This window comes from Nicotiana attenuata, unplaced genomic scaffold, assembly GCF_001879085.1.
Source record: "Nicotiana attenuata strain UT unplaced genomic scaffold, NIATTr2, whole genome shotgun sequence".
NCBI lineage: Eukaryota > Viridiplantae > Streptophyta > Magnoliopsida > Solanales > Solanaceae > Nicotiana > Nicotiana attenuata.
The window spans coordinates 25,159-41,655 of NW_017674164.1; positions in this window are offsets into that span (position 1 = coordinate 25,159).

Genomic DNA, 16,497 nt, shown 5'->3' on the forward strand with positions numbered 1-16,497 from the left:
ATAGTAGGGGCTGTGCCATGGTGGTAACACAACAACTTCAAAGGGTGTGGGTGTCTTCGGAACCCCAAATTCAACCTCGATCGGCCCAGACGCCTTTGTAGAAGGAGGCGCTTCAAATTCAAGTGGTACAGACATATTTACTTCGTCGTCCTTGGAGGGCTGATTCTATACAATAATTGGGTTGAGGGTAACTACCGCCTTCTTTGGTTCATCCCATTCAGCAATCAAACCTATCGACCATTTAGGGTACCAATCATCCTCGACCTCAATCACATGAACGCCTCCACCTTTTTGGTCAGGCAGAGGGTTGTTGCGGACATTAGGAGCAGGCTCCTTTGCTACGATGACCTTGTTGTCTATCAGCGTCTGAATCTTATCTTTCAATGAACGGCACTCGTCAAGGGTGTGTCCTTTCATGTCGGAGTAATACGCACAGGTCTTGTTGGGGTTGACCCACTGGGAGGGATTTTCTAGAGCTTTGGCTGGGATGGGAGTGACGTAACCAGCGGCTTTAAGTCTTTCATATAGCTGGTCAATTGGTTCTGCGATGGCTGTGTATTGTCTGGGAGGTTTTCGGTCGAAATTTGGTCTGGGCCTTGGAAAATTTTGGCGAGTGGGTGGTGACTGGTAGTGAGAGGGTTGAGTGTTATAAGCTTGGTAAACAGGTGCTGGTTGAGAGTATCTGGGTGAAGTGCGTTGATATGTGAGAGATGGAGAGGACTGGTAAACGGGAGGTGGATAGGAAGGTGCGGGTGCTTGGTAATTTGGGATAGGCTGATATGTAAGTGGAGGTGATGGGTAGGTGTGGTATTTTGGTGGTGACTTGGCTCCCTATGCGATCATCACGGCACTTACATCTTTCTTCTTGGAAGCGCCACCAGTTTGTAAAGCATTATTGGTGGCTTGCAATGCTTCAAGATTTGTTACCACACCATTCTTGATGCCCTCTTCAATCCTTTGTCCGAGTTTGATGATATCAGAGAACTTTTGACCCTCGATCAACATCAACCTTTCATAATATTGGGGATCCTGAGCCCGGACGAAGAACCTATTCATTTGTTCTTCTTCCAGGGCCGGCCTGACCTTGGCAGCTTCTGACCTCCAACGAGTAGCATACTCGCAGAATGTTTCGGTGGGCTTCTTCTTCAAATTCTGTATGTAGAACACATTCGCGACGTTCTCGGTATTGAACCGGAATCTATCCATGAAGTCCGATGCCATGCTTACCCAACTCGTCCATTTCTTGGGGTCCTGACTGATATACCAGGATAGTGCATCTCCCTTCAAGCTCCTCATGAAAAGCTTCATGCGGACTTTCTCATCTCTTCCAACCCCAACTAATTTGTCGCAATAGGTCCTCAGGTGAACTCTGGGATCTTTGGATCCATCAAACATTTCGAACTTGGGAGGTTTGTACCCCTCCGGAAGTTCAACATCTGGTTGAATGCACAAGTCCTCAAAGTTCAGCCCCTCAATGCCTTTGCTACCTTCGACACCCTGGACCCGACTAGTTAACTTCTTGAGCTCGGCTGCCATGTTCCTGATGAGGGAGTCTTTGTCATCAGACTCAGGTGCATTTGAGATCGGTTGGGTGTAGTGAGGTACAGTTTCCACAAAGATAGGAGTATATACATATATATATGGATCAGGTTGCACGCCGCAGCAGTATACTGTACGGACCGGGCTGCACGCCGCAACAGTGTAAGTAAATTATCGGACTTTGAGAAAAGTGAGTGAGTTGTGTACTGGTTTGAGGGATATTCCCCTGTTTTCCTCACTTAGCTGCTGTTCACTGCATTTGATTTTGATATAGAACTGTGTAGTGTTTTTACGAGTTTTCTTATCTTCAGTCGTTATTTATTTCTGTTATTCACTGAGTCGGAGTACTCACTTTACTCCCTGCACCATGTGTGGAGATGCAGGTATCCCGGAGGCTCCGTAGAGTGCTTTGCTGTTGCTCAGATTTGATACCGGAGTTATCGAGGTAGATGCATGGCGTCCGCAGGACCCGATTCATCCCCTTACCCCCTTTGTTTCCGCATTTTAGACCTTTACATGTATAGGTTACTACTCGATTGTATGTAGAGGCTCTAGACTCGTGACACCAGATCCTTTGGGCGTTGTTTTTGGTATTTTCTATGGTTTCTCCGCACTGATTTAGCTATTATCACTTATTAAAATCATGCTTAACTGGTAATTTAACTCTATTATTTGGTAATGTGTTTCGTACCTGGATTGAGAGTGTTCAAATGGTCGGGCTTGCCTAGCATTGTGTTGGTCGCCATCACGATCGGGATTGGGGTCGTGACAAGTTGGTATCAGAGCCTAGGTTACTGGGTCTCGCGAGTCTTGAGCCGGTTTAGTAGAGTCTCGCGGATCGGTACGGAGACGTCTGTACTTATCCTCGAGAGGCTGCAGAACCTTTAGGAAATTTTCCACATTCTTGAAATTCTTGTCGTGCGAACTTGTTGATCCGAATACTAAACTTCTCCTTATTTTATTCTCTCACAGATGGTGAGGACACGAGCTACCGGACGTGGCGGACAACCACCAATGCCACCTACTGAGGCCACCAGAGGCCGTGGACGCTGTCGTGGCCGAGGTAGAGCAGCGAGGGCAGCACCTATTGATCCACCAGCTGCCCCAGTTCTGGAACAGGTTCCAGCAGTACCAGCTCAGGCACCGGCTGTGCCCATAGTGGTTCCTGGCCTTCAGGAGACGTTAGCTCAGATCTTGACAGTGTGCACGGGCCTGGCTCAGGTGGTTTCAGCCACCACAGCACCAGCAGCTACTTCACGGGCCGGGGGAGGCAATCAGACCCCCGCTGCTCGCACACCTGAGCAGGTAGCACAGGGATTACAGACTCCAGAGGCACCTCCAGCTCAGCCAGTGGTACTAGTACATGAGTTCAGGGTTCCAGTTATGCCCGAGGACGAGCAGCGTCGCCTCGAGAGGTTTGGTAGACTCCAGCCTCCGATATTTAGTGGAGCTGAGGGCGAGGATGCCCAGGGTTTTCTTGACAGATGTCAGCGGATGCTCCATACAGCGGGGATCCTTGAGTCCAGTGGTGTGGCTTTTACTACCTTTCAGTTTATGGGAGCTGCCTTCACTTGGTGGGAGGTTTATGAGCGGCATAGGCCGGCCGGTGCAGCACTTTTGACTTGGCAGGAGTTCTCCACTCTCTTCATGGAGAAATATGTACCGCAGTCTCGCAGGGAGGAGCTGCGCAGACAGTTTGAGGGGCTACGGCAGGGAGATATGACAGTGTCCCAGTATGAGATGAGATTTTCTGAGTTGTCTCGTCATGCAGTTTGGCTGGTTCCGACAGATTGTGAGCATATTCGGAGGTTTGTTGATGGTCTCACCTACCCTCTTCGTGTTCTTATGACTAGGGAGCGAGTGTTGGGTGCCACATTCGAGGAGATGGTCGATATAGCCCGTGAGATTGAGTTGGTTCGCCAGCAGGATCGAGATGAGAGGGAGGCCAAGAGGCCTCGAGGTTCTGGCAGTTACAGTGGCGCTCCTTCGAGGGGCCAGTCCCAGCAGGGTCGGGGTCGTTCCTTCAGGCCCGCTCAGTCAGCTCGACCCGAGTACCGAGGAGGATTTTCAGGTCGTGGTTATCGGGGTTCTCAGTAGAGTCAGCCATCTCTCAGCGCTCTTCTAGCACAGAGTTCGTCTCGTGCTCCATCTGCTCAGGGTTCTTCCAGGCCGAGTGCATCAACTAGTCACTCCGGTGCGAGGGGTTCCCTTCAGTCCCAGTTCCCAGCACCCGGGAGTTGCTATGAGTGTGGAGAGTTCGGGCATATGCGGAGGGAGTGTCCTCGTCGTGCTACTAGCTCATCTCAGCAGAGGGGTCAGCCCTCATCTTCGGGTCCAGTTTCTTCAGCACCCGCCCCGCCAGCTAGGGGTGAGGGTCAGGCAGCCAGGGGTCGCCCCAGGAGTGGTGGTCGATCGGGCGGTAGTCAGGCTCGCTTTTATGCTCTCCAAGGCAGGATAGATGCTATTGCTTCGGATGCTGTTATTACAGGTATTATTTCAGTGTGCCACAGGGATGCCTCAGTTTTATTTGATCCAGGTTCCACCTATTCCTATGTGTCTTCATATTTTGCTCATCATTTGGGTATGACCCGAGGGTGTCTTGCTTTACCTGTCCATGTATCTACGCCGGTGGGTGATACTGTTGTTGTGGACCATGTATACCGGTCATGTTTGGTTACTATCGGGGTCTGGAGACCCGAGTTGATCTGTTGCTATTGAGCATAGTAGATTTTGGTGTCATTCTGGGCATGGACTGGTTATCTCCGTGTCATTCTATTCTGGACTGTCATGCTAAGACAGTCATGTTGGCTATTCCGGGTATTCCGAGGATCGAGTGGCGTGGTATGACTGACTATGTGCCTAGCAGGGTGATTTCTTTTCTAAAGGCCCAGCGGATGGTTGGGAAAGGTTGTCTATCATATTTGGCTTTTATAAGGGATGTGGGAGCTGAGACTCCCAGTCTTGATTCTGTTCCTATTGTGAGGGAGTTCCCTGATGTGTTCCCTGCAGACCTGCCGGGCATGCCGCCGGACAGGGATATTGACTTTGGTATTGACCTGGTGCCGGGCACTCAGCCCATTTCTATTCCTCCCTATCATATGGCACCAGCAGAGTTGAAAGAGTTGAAGGAGCAGCTTCAGGAACTCCTAGATAAGGGGTTCATTCATCCGAGTGTATCATCGTGGGGAGCACCGGTTCTATTTGTGAAGAAGAAAGATGGCACAATGAGAATGTGCATTGACTATCGGCAATTGAACAAAGTAACGGTGAAGAACAAGTATCCTCTACCCCGCATTGATGATTTGTTTGACCAGCTTTAGGGAGCGAGGTTGTTCTCCAAGATTGATCTCCGTTCAGGGTATCACCAGCTGAAGATTAGGGATTCGGATATTATGAAGACGGCTTTCAGGACTAGATATGGTCACTATGAGTTTCTTGTTATGTCCTTTGGGCTGAACAATGCCCCAGCCGCGTTCATGAACTTGATGAACAGTGTATTTCGGCAATATCTGGATTCATTCGTGACTGTTTTTAATGATGATATATTGGTGTACTCGCGTAGCCAGTAGAGCACGCTCAGCATTTATGAGTGGTATTACAGAGACTGAGGGAGGAGAAGCTTTATGCAAAGTTCTCCAAGTGTGAGTTTTGGCTTGGGTCAGTGGCTTTCTTGGGACACGTGGTGTCTAGCGAGGGTATTCAGGTCGACCCGAAGAAGATAGAGGCGGTGCAGAGTTGGCCTAGACCGACCTCAGCCACGGAGATTCGTAGTTTCCTTGGGTTGGCAGGGTATTATCGCCGGTTTGTTCAGGGATTTTCCTCCATTGCATCGCCCTTGACCAAGTTGACTCAGAAGGGTGCTCCATTTGTGTGGTCGGATGAGTGCGAGGAGAGCTTCCAGAAGCTCAAGACAGCTTTGACCACGGCTCCAGTGTTGGTATTGCCATCAGCTTCAGGTTCTTACACTGTGTATTGTGATTCTTTGAGAGTGGGGATCGGATGTGTGTTGATGCAGGAGGGTAGAGTTATTACATATACTTCTCGACAGTTGAAGCCTCATGAGCAGAACTACCCCGTACATGATTTGGAGTTGGCTGCTATAGTCCATGCTTTGAAGATTTGGAGGCACTACTTGTATGGAGTATCCTGTGAGGTATTCACCGATCATCGCAGTCTTCAACATCTATTCAAGCAAAAAGATCTTAATTTGAGGCAGCGGAGGTGGCTAGAGTCACTCAAGGACTATGATATTACCATTTTGTATCACCCAGGGAAGGCCAATGTGGTGGCCGATGCTTTGAGCCGGAAGGCGGTTAGCATGGGGAGTTTGGCGTACATTCTAGTTGGGGAGAGGCCCTTCGCGGTTGATGTTCCGGATTTAGCCAATCGGATGGTGAGATAAGACATTTCAGAGCCTAGTCGAGTGTTGGCTTGTGTTGTTTCTCGGTCTTCCTTATATGACCGCATCAGAGAGCGCCAGTATGATGATCCGCATTTGCTTGTACTTAAAGACAGGGTTCAGCATGAGGATGCCAGGGATGTGACCATTGATAGCGATGGCGTGTTGAGGATGCAGGGCCGGATTTGCGTGCCCAATGTGGATGGACTTCGGGATTTGATATTGGAGGAGGCCCACAGCTCGCGGTATTCCATTCATTCGGGTGCCGCGAAGATGTATCAGGATTTGAGGCAACACTACTGGTGGAAGAGAATGAAGAAAGATATTGTGAGTTATGTAGCTCGGTGTCTCAACTGTCAGCAGGTCAAATATGAGCATCAGAGGCCCGGTGGTGTACTTCAGCGGATGGATATTCCGGAGTGGAAATGGGAAAGTATTACTATGGATTTTGTGAGTGGACTCCCTCGTACCTCGAGGAAGTTTGATTCGATTTGGGTGATTGTGGATCGGCTGACCAAGTCCGCGCACTTCATTCCGGTGTGTACTACCTATTCTTCAGAGCGGTTGGCAGAGATTTTCATCCGGGAGATTGTTCGGTTGCATGGGGTCCCAGTTTCTATCGTCTCAGATAGGGGTACTTAGTTTACTTCCCAGTTTTGGAGGACTTTTCAGCGATAGTTGGGTACACAGGTAGAGTTGAGCACCGCATTTCATCCTCAGACGGACGGGCAGTCCGAGCGTACCATTCAGATATTGGAGGACATGTTGCATGCCCGTGTTATTGATTTTGGAGGTTCTTGGGCTGAGTTTTTGCCACTTGCAGAGTTTGCTTACAACAACAGCTATCAGTCCAGTATTCAGATGGCGCCATATGAGGCCTTATACGGGAGACGGTGTAGATCTCCGGTTGGTTGGTTTGAGCCCGGCGAGGCTAGACTATTGGGGACAGAGTTAGTCCAGGATTCCTTAGATAAGGTGAAAGTTATCCAGGAGAGACTTCGCACAGCTCAGTCGCGTCAGAAGAGTTATGCGGACCGAAAGGTTCGAGATGTATCTTACATGGTGGGCGAGAAGGTCTTGTTGAAGGTTTCGCCTATGAAGGGCGTTATGAGATTTGGAAAGAAAGGAAAGTTGAGTCCACGGTTCATTGGTCCTTTTGAGATACTTAGGAGAGTTGGGGAGGTGGCCTACAAGCTTGCTTTGCCACCCAGCTTGTCGGGAGTTCACCCGGTATTTCATGTTTCTATGCTCCGGAAGTATGTTGGAGACCCGGCCCATGTGTTAGACTTCAGCACGGTTTAGTTGGATGATGACTTGACTTATGATGTGGAGCCAGTGGCTATTTTGGGTCGTCAGGTTCGAAAGTTGAGATCAAAGGATATAGCTTCAGTGAAGGTGCAGTGGAGAGGTCGGCTCGTGGAGGAGGCTACTTGGGAGGCCGAGCGGGAGATGCGGAGCAGATATCCTCACTTGTTTGAGACTCCAGGTATGTTCCTTGACCCGCTCGAGGACGAGCGTTTGTTTTAGTTGGGGAGGATGTGACGACCCGGCCCGTCGCCACGTGAATTACCGCCCTATTTTCCCCATATTATGTTTCTCTATGTTTCATTATCGGTATTTGAGGTAATTGAGTTGGATTGGTTTGGTTTTGGTAGGAAATGAGACATCTAGTCTCTTTAAGGAAAGCTTGTTTTGGAAAAGTCAACCGGATGTTGACTAGTTAGTTAGAGGGCTCGGATGTGATTTCCGGTGATTCGGTTAGCTTCGGGGGATGATTTGTGGCTTAGGAGCGTGATCGGAATTGGTTTTGGAGGTCCGGTGTAGAATTAGGGTTGAATTGGCGAAGTTAGTATTTTGGCGAATTCCGGTTGGTAGGTGAGATTTTGATCCGAGGGTCGGAATGGAATTCCGAGAGTTGCAGTAGCTCCGTTAGGTGATTTTGGATGTGTGCGCAAAATTTCAGGTCATTCGGAGATGTTTTGGTCGGGTTTTTGATCGAATGCGTATTGCGGAAGTTTTGAAGAAACTTAGGCTTGGATTCAATGTGATTTAATGGTTTTAGCGTTGTTTGACGTGTTTTGAGGATTGGAACAAGTTTGAATAATGTTCTAAGATGTGTTGGTAACTTTGGTTGAGGTCCCAGGGGCCTCGGGGGTGATTTCGGGTGGCTAACGGAAGGAATTTGAAGTTGGAAAATTGCAGGTTTTTGGTTGCAGCAGGTGTTTCCGCATCTGCGGAAAGGAGATCGCAGATGCGGTCTCGCAGAAGCGAGCTAGGCCTCGCAGGAGCGGAAATAGGAGCCCAGGTCAGGTTCCGCAGAAGCGGGACATTGGGTCGCATAAGCGGTCCCGCAGACGCGAAGTTGGACCGCAGAAGCGAAAAGTCGCCTTAAGTGAAAGGTCCGCAGGAGCGGACGTTGACCGCATAAGCGGAAGGCGCAAAAGCGGGAATTAATCCGCAGAAGCGGAAATAACTGGCAGCTTAATTGAAAACATCTTCCTCGCGAATTTTTGAAAGAGTAACATTTTGGACTCCGAACCTTGAGAGCTTTGAGGCGATTTTGAAGAGGGATTCGAGGGCTATTATTAGGTATGAACTCTTGGACTTAGAGCTTGATTTTTTGGTGTATAAACATGAATTTAGACTGAATAATCAAGGAATCAAAGGTCAAAAATGATGGTTTAGGGCTTGAATTTAAGAGAGTTTAAAATAGGGATTTGAGGGGTTAAATTGACCCCGATTTTGATGATTTTGACATGTATAGACTCGTGGCGAGACGAGGAACACGGAGATGTGAATTTCATAATTTTTCGAGAAGTGGGCCCGGGGCTCGGGTTTTGCCAACATTGTGATTTTTGATATTTTTTCGAGTCTTTTCGATTGGGTTACGACCCATTAGCTTATTGTGATGTATTTCTTGTGGTTTTGATCAAATTCGACGCGCGAGGAGGTCGATTCGAGAGGAAAAGGCATAGCGAGCTAGACTTTGACCGGCTAGAGGTGAGTAACCCCGGATTTGCACTATGTGGTGCTATGTCGAGATGAAACACATGCTGTATGATGAGCGTGGGGTTGTTACTGCTGGGGATTCGGACTCGGTCCATCCCGATTGATGACTCTACTGTATTTTTTGCTGAGACTTAATTAGTATCAGTATATTCTGGGCTAGTTGCCATGTTTGGGGCCTTGTGCCGATTTGTAGAAACCTTAGGGGGTACTTTCTACTAGTTGACTTCACTTTACTTGTCGAAATCATACCCTCAGTCATGTTCTTAACAATTAAACATAATATGAACCGGCTTTAGAAATTCGCAATCCAAATGAGGAACACCTGGGGTTGGAAACCCTGTCTTAGCTGAGTGGGCCCGAGAGTGAAGTCTATATTGGCTGAGAGGGGTCAAGGGCCCCATAGTGAGGGTATTTGATATATATACCGGATCGGGCTGCACGCTACAGCGAAATACATATAATAATATATGGATCGGACTGCACGCCGCAGTGATATATTATATGGATCGGACTGCACGCCGCAGTATTATAGCGTTTGGGCTGTAGGAGCTCCTCCGGAGTCTGCACACCCCCAGTGAGCGCAGTCGACTATTATTATTTGGATCGGGCTGCATGCCGCAGCAGTATATATATTATATATGGAACGGTGCACGCCGCAGCAGTGTAAGTAAATTATCAGACTTTGAGAGGAGTGAGTGAGTTGTGTACTGGTTGAGAGGATTTCCCCTATTTTCCTCACTTAGCTGTTGTTTACTGCATTTGATTTTGATATAGAGACCTGTGTAGTGTTTGTACGAGTTTTCTTATCTTCAGTCATTATTTATTTCTGTTATTCACTGAGTCGGAGTACTCACTTTACTCGCTGCACCATGTGTCCAGATACAGGTATCCAGGAGGCTCCGTAGAGTGCTTTGCTATTTGCTCAAATTTGATACCGGAGTTATCGAGGTAGCTGCATGGCGTTCGCAGGACCCGATTTCTCCCCTTACCCCCTTTGTTTCCGCATTTTAGACCTTTACATGTATAGGTTACTACTTGGTTGTATGTAGAGGCTCTAGACTCGTGACACCAGATCCTTTGGGCGTTGTTTTTGGTATTTTCTATGGTTTCTCCGCACTGATTTAGCTATTATCACTTATTAAAATCATGCTTAACTGGTAATTTAACTCTATTATTTGTAATGTGTTTCGTACCTGGATTGAGAGTGTTCAAATGGTCGGGCTTGCCTAGCATTGTGTTGGGCGCCATCACGACCGGGATTGGGGTCGTGACAGAATCCTATGATATCTATATCTGATTTTAAAAAGTCTGTTAAGACTGGAAAGAAAAAGGTAATTATTTAATCACCCTACAGTTTGCCTAATGCATATGCATTCCCTATAGGCATGATTTCTATATGCACTGATTACATGAACGTTAAGGTCCTATAGGCAGGATTTCTAGATGACTTATATCATAATTAAAAAGTTAAACCCTATAGGGCATGGTATCTAGGTGACTTGAATCAGAAACATCGAACCATCTTATGTGCAGTATTTCTAGTAGAAAAATTAAAGTCCTAAAGTCATGATATCTACCCTTTATTGATGCAAGAAAGTAAAACCCCTCCCACACCCTTTTACTAGATTCCCCGAGTTCTATACAAGTTATTACAACCCAATGAATCAACTGAAATAATAGAAATACATCAAAAACTAACAGCTAGATCCAAGCAGCCTAATTCAATCTTAATGTCCAATAATATGTATTTAACCAACTCCGGGGTCCAGATCTCCAAAGCCTTCTCATTATCCAGGGTGTTTCAAAGTTTCAAGGAACCTCAGGGATTCCAGGCATTGCTTACACCCAGGATGCCATTATGAACAGGATGGTGCAGTGTGGAATAGCCAGCCCTCAGGCATCCAAGTTCAGAGGGAGCTCAGGGGTCCCAAAGCATGGCTTGCAAGAGAGGGGCAGAACTTATAGCTAGGAGTAAGTGCAAAGTGAAAGGGAATTAAGGGGCCATGACAAGTGGTGGTCATACCTAGCCATAAGGTAGGCTGGCACACCCCTGACCACTTGCTAGATGAACAAGTTAGGAGCAGACCTTTTGATGGTCAGACAAAGGTCTGGATAGTGATTAGGACACTATCAGACCTAAGTCAAGGCTCAAGCACATAATGGGGAGAATGGGAAGTGGGAATTGATTGAGTTAAGGAGTTCAATGAACCCAGTTCAGGATCATAGACAACAATATTGGGGTGCTGCTATGCCCTGAACAATAAACTCACATACAAAGGGGTAAAAGGGGTAAGGGAATTCATAAAGCATCATATTCACAACAAACAAACAACTGCACAGATTATTTAAATGCTGGACTGTAAGAGAAGGGGAAACACGTTATAATATGCTAGAAAACATGTGGACAGAATTAAACACATTGTTCTTGGGGCGTATAAACTAATTGAAACATACCGATATAGAAGTAAAGAATGCAGAGGAAAGCGAGCAAAGTCCACAGTAGTGTGAGTATCAGAAAGGGAGAGTGAAAGGGAATTGTGAAATTAGATGGTATTCTGTGTTCGTGTGTAAAAGTGTAGAAGGGTAGCCTCTTTTATAGTGTACAGAAGCAAACAAGAAAGGTAAGAAAACCCTTTTAAAAAAAAAATCAGTCTCAAATATTCTCCCTTTAGTCAAGGCATTTAATTTCAAACGGAAAAGTGTAAACAAGGAAAGGAAATTTGAATAAAATCCTTCACAGTAGCATAAGAAGGGAAAATACGCGAGGTATATTTAAGGAAAGGTTTCAATAGTACTTGATTTGTAAAGAGAAAGGAAAGGGAATCAATCAAACAATTAACAAAATCAAAGTACTAAGTTTAAATCGAATGAACCAAACTAGAAATAGGTAAAGAGGGCTTAACCAAAGAAAATCAGTGGCAATCAATCAAGACCCTATCAAAGGGATCCAAAATCAATCAAGCAATCACCAAAAACCTTGGAAGAGGCGCTTCTTGCATATAAAACAAACAATTCATACAGAAGAGTTTAACATTGAAGTGATTAGAATCGTAAACAAAAGAATACGAGTTCAATCAGAGACTCATAGTGAGTCTGAAGGTATAGGGTCCCCAAAGTGGAACCCTAATTCAATTTACCAAGATAAACCCCCAAATTCTAGGGTTTCGCTATCGACTCAAACACAAAAACGAGAAAGGCAAGTGAACAGACTCAAGGAGTCTCATGAGAATCAGGCAAATACAATGGCGGCCTTGAAACAATCAAAGAAAGGAAACTACTTTAAGGCATGAAGAACATGCTCAGCAAAACTTTGGCATTTAAGAAAACATGCTTAACAAGAACACGAGCATAGTTCAGGAAAGCAAAACATCAAGAAACTCAGTAGTAAATATGCATGGTAGAAGAGTGAGAAAAACAGACTAGTCATGTGAGCATACATATAAAAGTAGAAAGACAATACATGCGTAATAGAGGAGGAAAACATACGAGCATAATATAGACAAACATCTAAAAGAAAAGAACAACAAGAATCGAAAGACTTTCAGAAACCCTAATTTTAAAAAACCAACGATTTTGAAAAGGAAATTTGGGGAAATCACTCAAAACGTCAAATATAGCATAGGTTCAACATAGATCTAGGCAAATAAACAAAGAAAGAACCTCGAATAGTTTAGGGTTTCTGAGAAACCCTAGAAATGAGAAGGCGTGGAAAGGGTCTGGTCTCGAATAGATCTGAGCCATAGCTAGGCTCTTAAAGCTCGAACACACCGGGACATGGCCAGAGAAGCCATAGAACCACAGATCTACAATGGATCTGAACGGACTTTATCGAGGTCAGGCCTCGAAATCTCGAACAACCACGGTTTGGGGGAAAGGAAGGTAAGCACAGGATGTCCATGGCCGGAGAAGCCATGGACTCCGATGAGATTGCTCGGAGAAGACGGCGGAGGTGATTAGGGTTTCGAGTGCTAGGGAGCGTTTGAGAGAAGGAGAGAGTTTGGGGGCGGCTGTCTGAAAGAAATGAGGGTTAGGGTTAGGTCGTTTGGAATTAAAAAGGAAAGGGTTATTTGTGGCCGTTGATCAAAAGGATCAACGGCCTGGATTTAAAGGGATCCCGGGCGGGTTTAGTTTAATGGGTCAGTGGTTGGGTTAAATTGGAATTGGGCTGGCCCAATTGGGCATTAGGATTGGGCCAATTGGGTTTAAGATTAAAATGAAATTGAGGCTATAATTGAAATGAAATGTGGCCAAAATTGAAATAGCCAGTTTTTCCCCTGTTATTTAATAAAAATAGTGAAAATGATTTTAAAAGAAAATTGAAGATGCTGAACCAATTAATAATACATATGTATTAATTTAAATATTAGAACTAATTTTACAATTATAAAACACTATTAATCGTAAAATAGACTATAATTGCCTTTATATGCAATTAGCTTTAAAAATACCAAACAAATTTGTAAAAATACACAAAAAATTACCTTAATTATATTTGGTGTCAATATGAGAATAAAATAAGTTATTCACAAAAATGATAATTTTGGGACTAATTATTGGATTTTGTACTGTTAAAATAAACAATAAATTGATTTAAAATAAGGAAAAATACCAAAACTCTTGGGAATGCTTATATATGCATGTATATGCTATTTTGAGGAAATTTTGAGTACATAAAAATACTTAGGGAAAAATTGGATATCAACAGGTTTGGTAATTTCAGACTGAATAAAAGGTCAGTTTAGGTATTTTAGATAGAAAGAATATTGTAGTAACTAAAATAGAACCCACTAGAAGTTTCTAGGTTGGGGTGCAAGTTGAATATCTGAATTTGAGTGCAGTAACTTGGGCAACAAGCCAAAACGTTAAGGACTTTTCAAGCAATAACTGAAGACATAAGGGGGAAAACATAAATATGAGGGCTGCCCTAAGCTTTGCCTATAAAAAGGCATGCCATTGCCTTATTGAACAAGTGTTGGAAATCTGAGAAAATCCCCATAGGGTCTAGAAGCTTTAGAGATCCCAAAATTTCAAAATCCAAACTCTGAAAAATTCAAAAAAAAAAGAGTTTCAGATCCAAAACTACTGAAAAATCTACTAAAAAATCCCAAAAACTCTGGTAGAAAGCAGATAGTTTAGATACAAATCAAATCCTAGAAGCCAAATCCGGAAAGTCAATACAAAAATGATATAAAACTTCTCCAGATCTGCTGATTTTCAACTGTAGTAGTTCATCCAGGCCTGCTTTTCAACTTCAGTTGGTTTATTTGGTTATTTTAAGTCATTTCGAAGCCTGTTACATCTGTCCTGACTCCCTGGGTTTTGAGCTGGAACTGCTGTGTTTTTTTGCTGAGTTTACTCCTGTTTGTGTTGCTGTGTGTTGCTGCTGCCTAGCTGACACTCATTTTCTATTTTATTCAAATTCTAGGTACATTCTAAACCACATGGATATCACTTAACTTGTAATCTGGAGGATGAGTTTGGAAGGAAACGAATGTGATGATTATTAGAGAGATCCCATTTGTCTTCCTACTAGTTTTTGCTTCTTCAAATATTCTGTAGTTTGAGATTTGAATCTATATATTCATCAATGAGGATTTATAATTAATTTGGCCATGTTGTGTATGTTAATTCCTTCTTGATGATTGACTATTAGGACATTGTTACTCATGGTAGATTTCGTTTGTGGTTTCAGTTGTTAGCTTAGTTTGCATTAAGGTAAATAGAGATGGTTTGTTAAGAATAGCTGCAAATGACATAGTATATGGTTGTTGACTGTTTGAAATAATGAATAGGGGTATTGAATGGAATAGCGCATTAGGCCAGTTTACATTAACTGAATCTAGCATAGTAGAAAATACGACATTTTAAAAACCTGCTTATAAATTAATCTTCTCATATACGGTATTAGAACTTGGTTAATATGTGGATAGGTTGATTTGGGTAATAGTCCCCTTTTGTTATAGGCATGTTAATCAATAAGAGTACCCTGTTAAAAGTAGTTTAAAACATTGTTGAGATTGTTTGACATATGGACACGTTGATTGGGCCAGCCTTCTCACTGCATTTCGTCTTACCAAGACTAGGCCCAAATGAAATTGATTCCTTCATTCATGTGGACATTCTGCATGATACACCGGCCTGCCCCAGGCTTGAATGTGGAATTAAGGGAGAATGTAGCATTGGATATTTTAGAGTATGGATGGCCAGACTTGAATGAAATTCGTCGTATTTTCTCATTCGAATCACATTATGGCAGGACTTTGTTGATTTCACATCGAAGGGAGCTCAATATGTTAAAGATAAGTATGGGCATGAGTATCAGATTCGACCTTTGATTTATGATGTCATGTTTAAAGTTGGAGAGGAGACCCCAATGGCAATGGCATGGATATCTTTCCCAGGTCTGTTACCTACTTATTTTGTAAAAGAATGTCTCTTTTCTCTTCCGTCAGCTGTTGGAAAACCTATTCAACTAGATATGGCCACAGTCAACAAGACTAGGCCTAGTTGTGCAACAGTTAAAGTACTTGTTGATTTATTGGCCGATCATCCTAACAAGGTGAGAATGGATATTGTAAATGAAGTATCAGGAGAAATAAGGACTGAATGGGTTAATATTAAGTATGATATGATGCCCAAATATTGTAAAAAATGTAATCTTCAAGGACATGATGAGTTAGAGTGTTGGAGGTTGCAACCAGAATTATTTATGCACAATGATGAGAAACAGGCTGCAGGGGATAAGGTTAGTGCTAAGGAACAAAATAAACAACCTTTGATGATTTTGTCTAGTGGCAGGGTTGTTGGAAATATTGGAGAGCAATGGAAAGAAGTAAGGGACAATCGTGTGAAGAATGGTGCACAACAAGCGGTAGGACAAGGTCAATATGGTAAGGAGATTGTCCCAGTTGATCCAAAAAATATGCAGCAGTGTCAGACCATTAAAGGTGTTCATCAGATCAATGAGGTAGCAAGTAAGGAAATTGTACCATTTAGCGGACTGAATCAACAAAGCAATGTCATCAAAGGGGTGCAAATTGTTCCAACAACTGATCAAAAATAGCAGAACAATGGGAATAATAGAAGGGAAATAGTTCCAGTTATGTGACGACCCGGCCCGTCGTCTCATGTGTTACTGCTCCGTTTCCCCCATTTTATGCTTCTTCATGTTTCCTTATCGGTATGTGGTGTGTTAGAATTGATTTGGATTGGTTCTGATAAGAAATGAGACACTTAGTCCCTTTAAGGAAGGCTTAAGTTGGAAAAGTCAACCGAATGTTGACTATTGAGTTAGACGGCTCGAATGTGATTTCCGGTGATTCGGTTAGCTTCAGGGGATGATTTGTGACTTAGGAGTGTGATCGGAATTGATTTGGGAGGTCCGGTGTAGAATTAGGCTTGAATTGGCGAAGTTAGTAGTTTGGCGAATTCCGGTTGATGGGTGAGATTTTGATCCGAGGGTCGGAATGGAATTCCGAGAGTTGTTGTAGCTTCGTTATGTGATTTGTGATGTGTGTGCAAAATATCAGTTCATTCGGACGTCGTTTGGT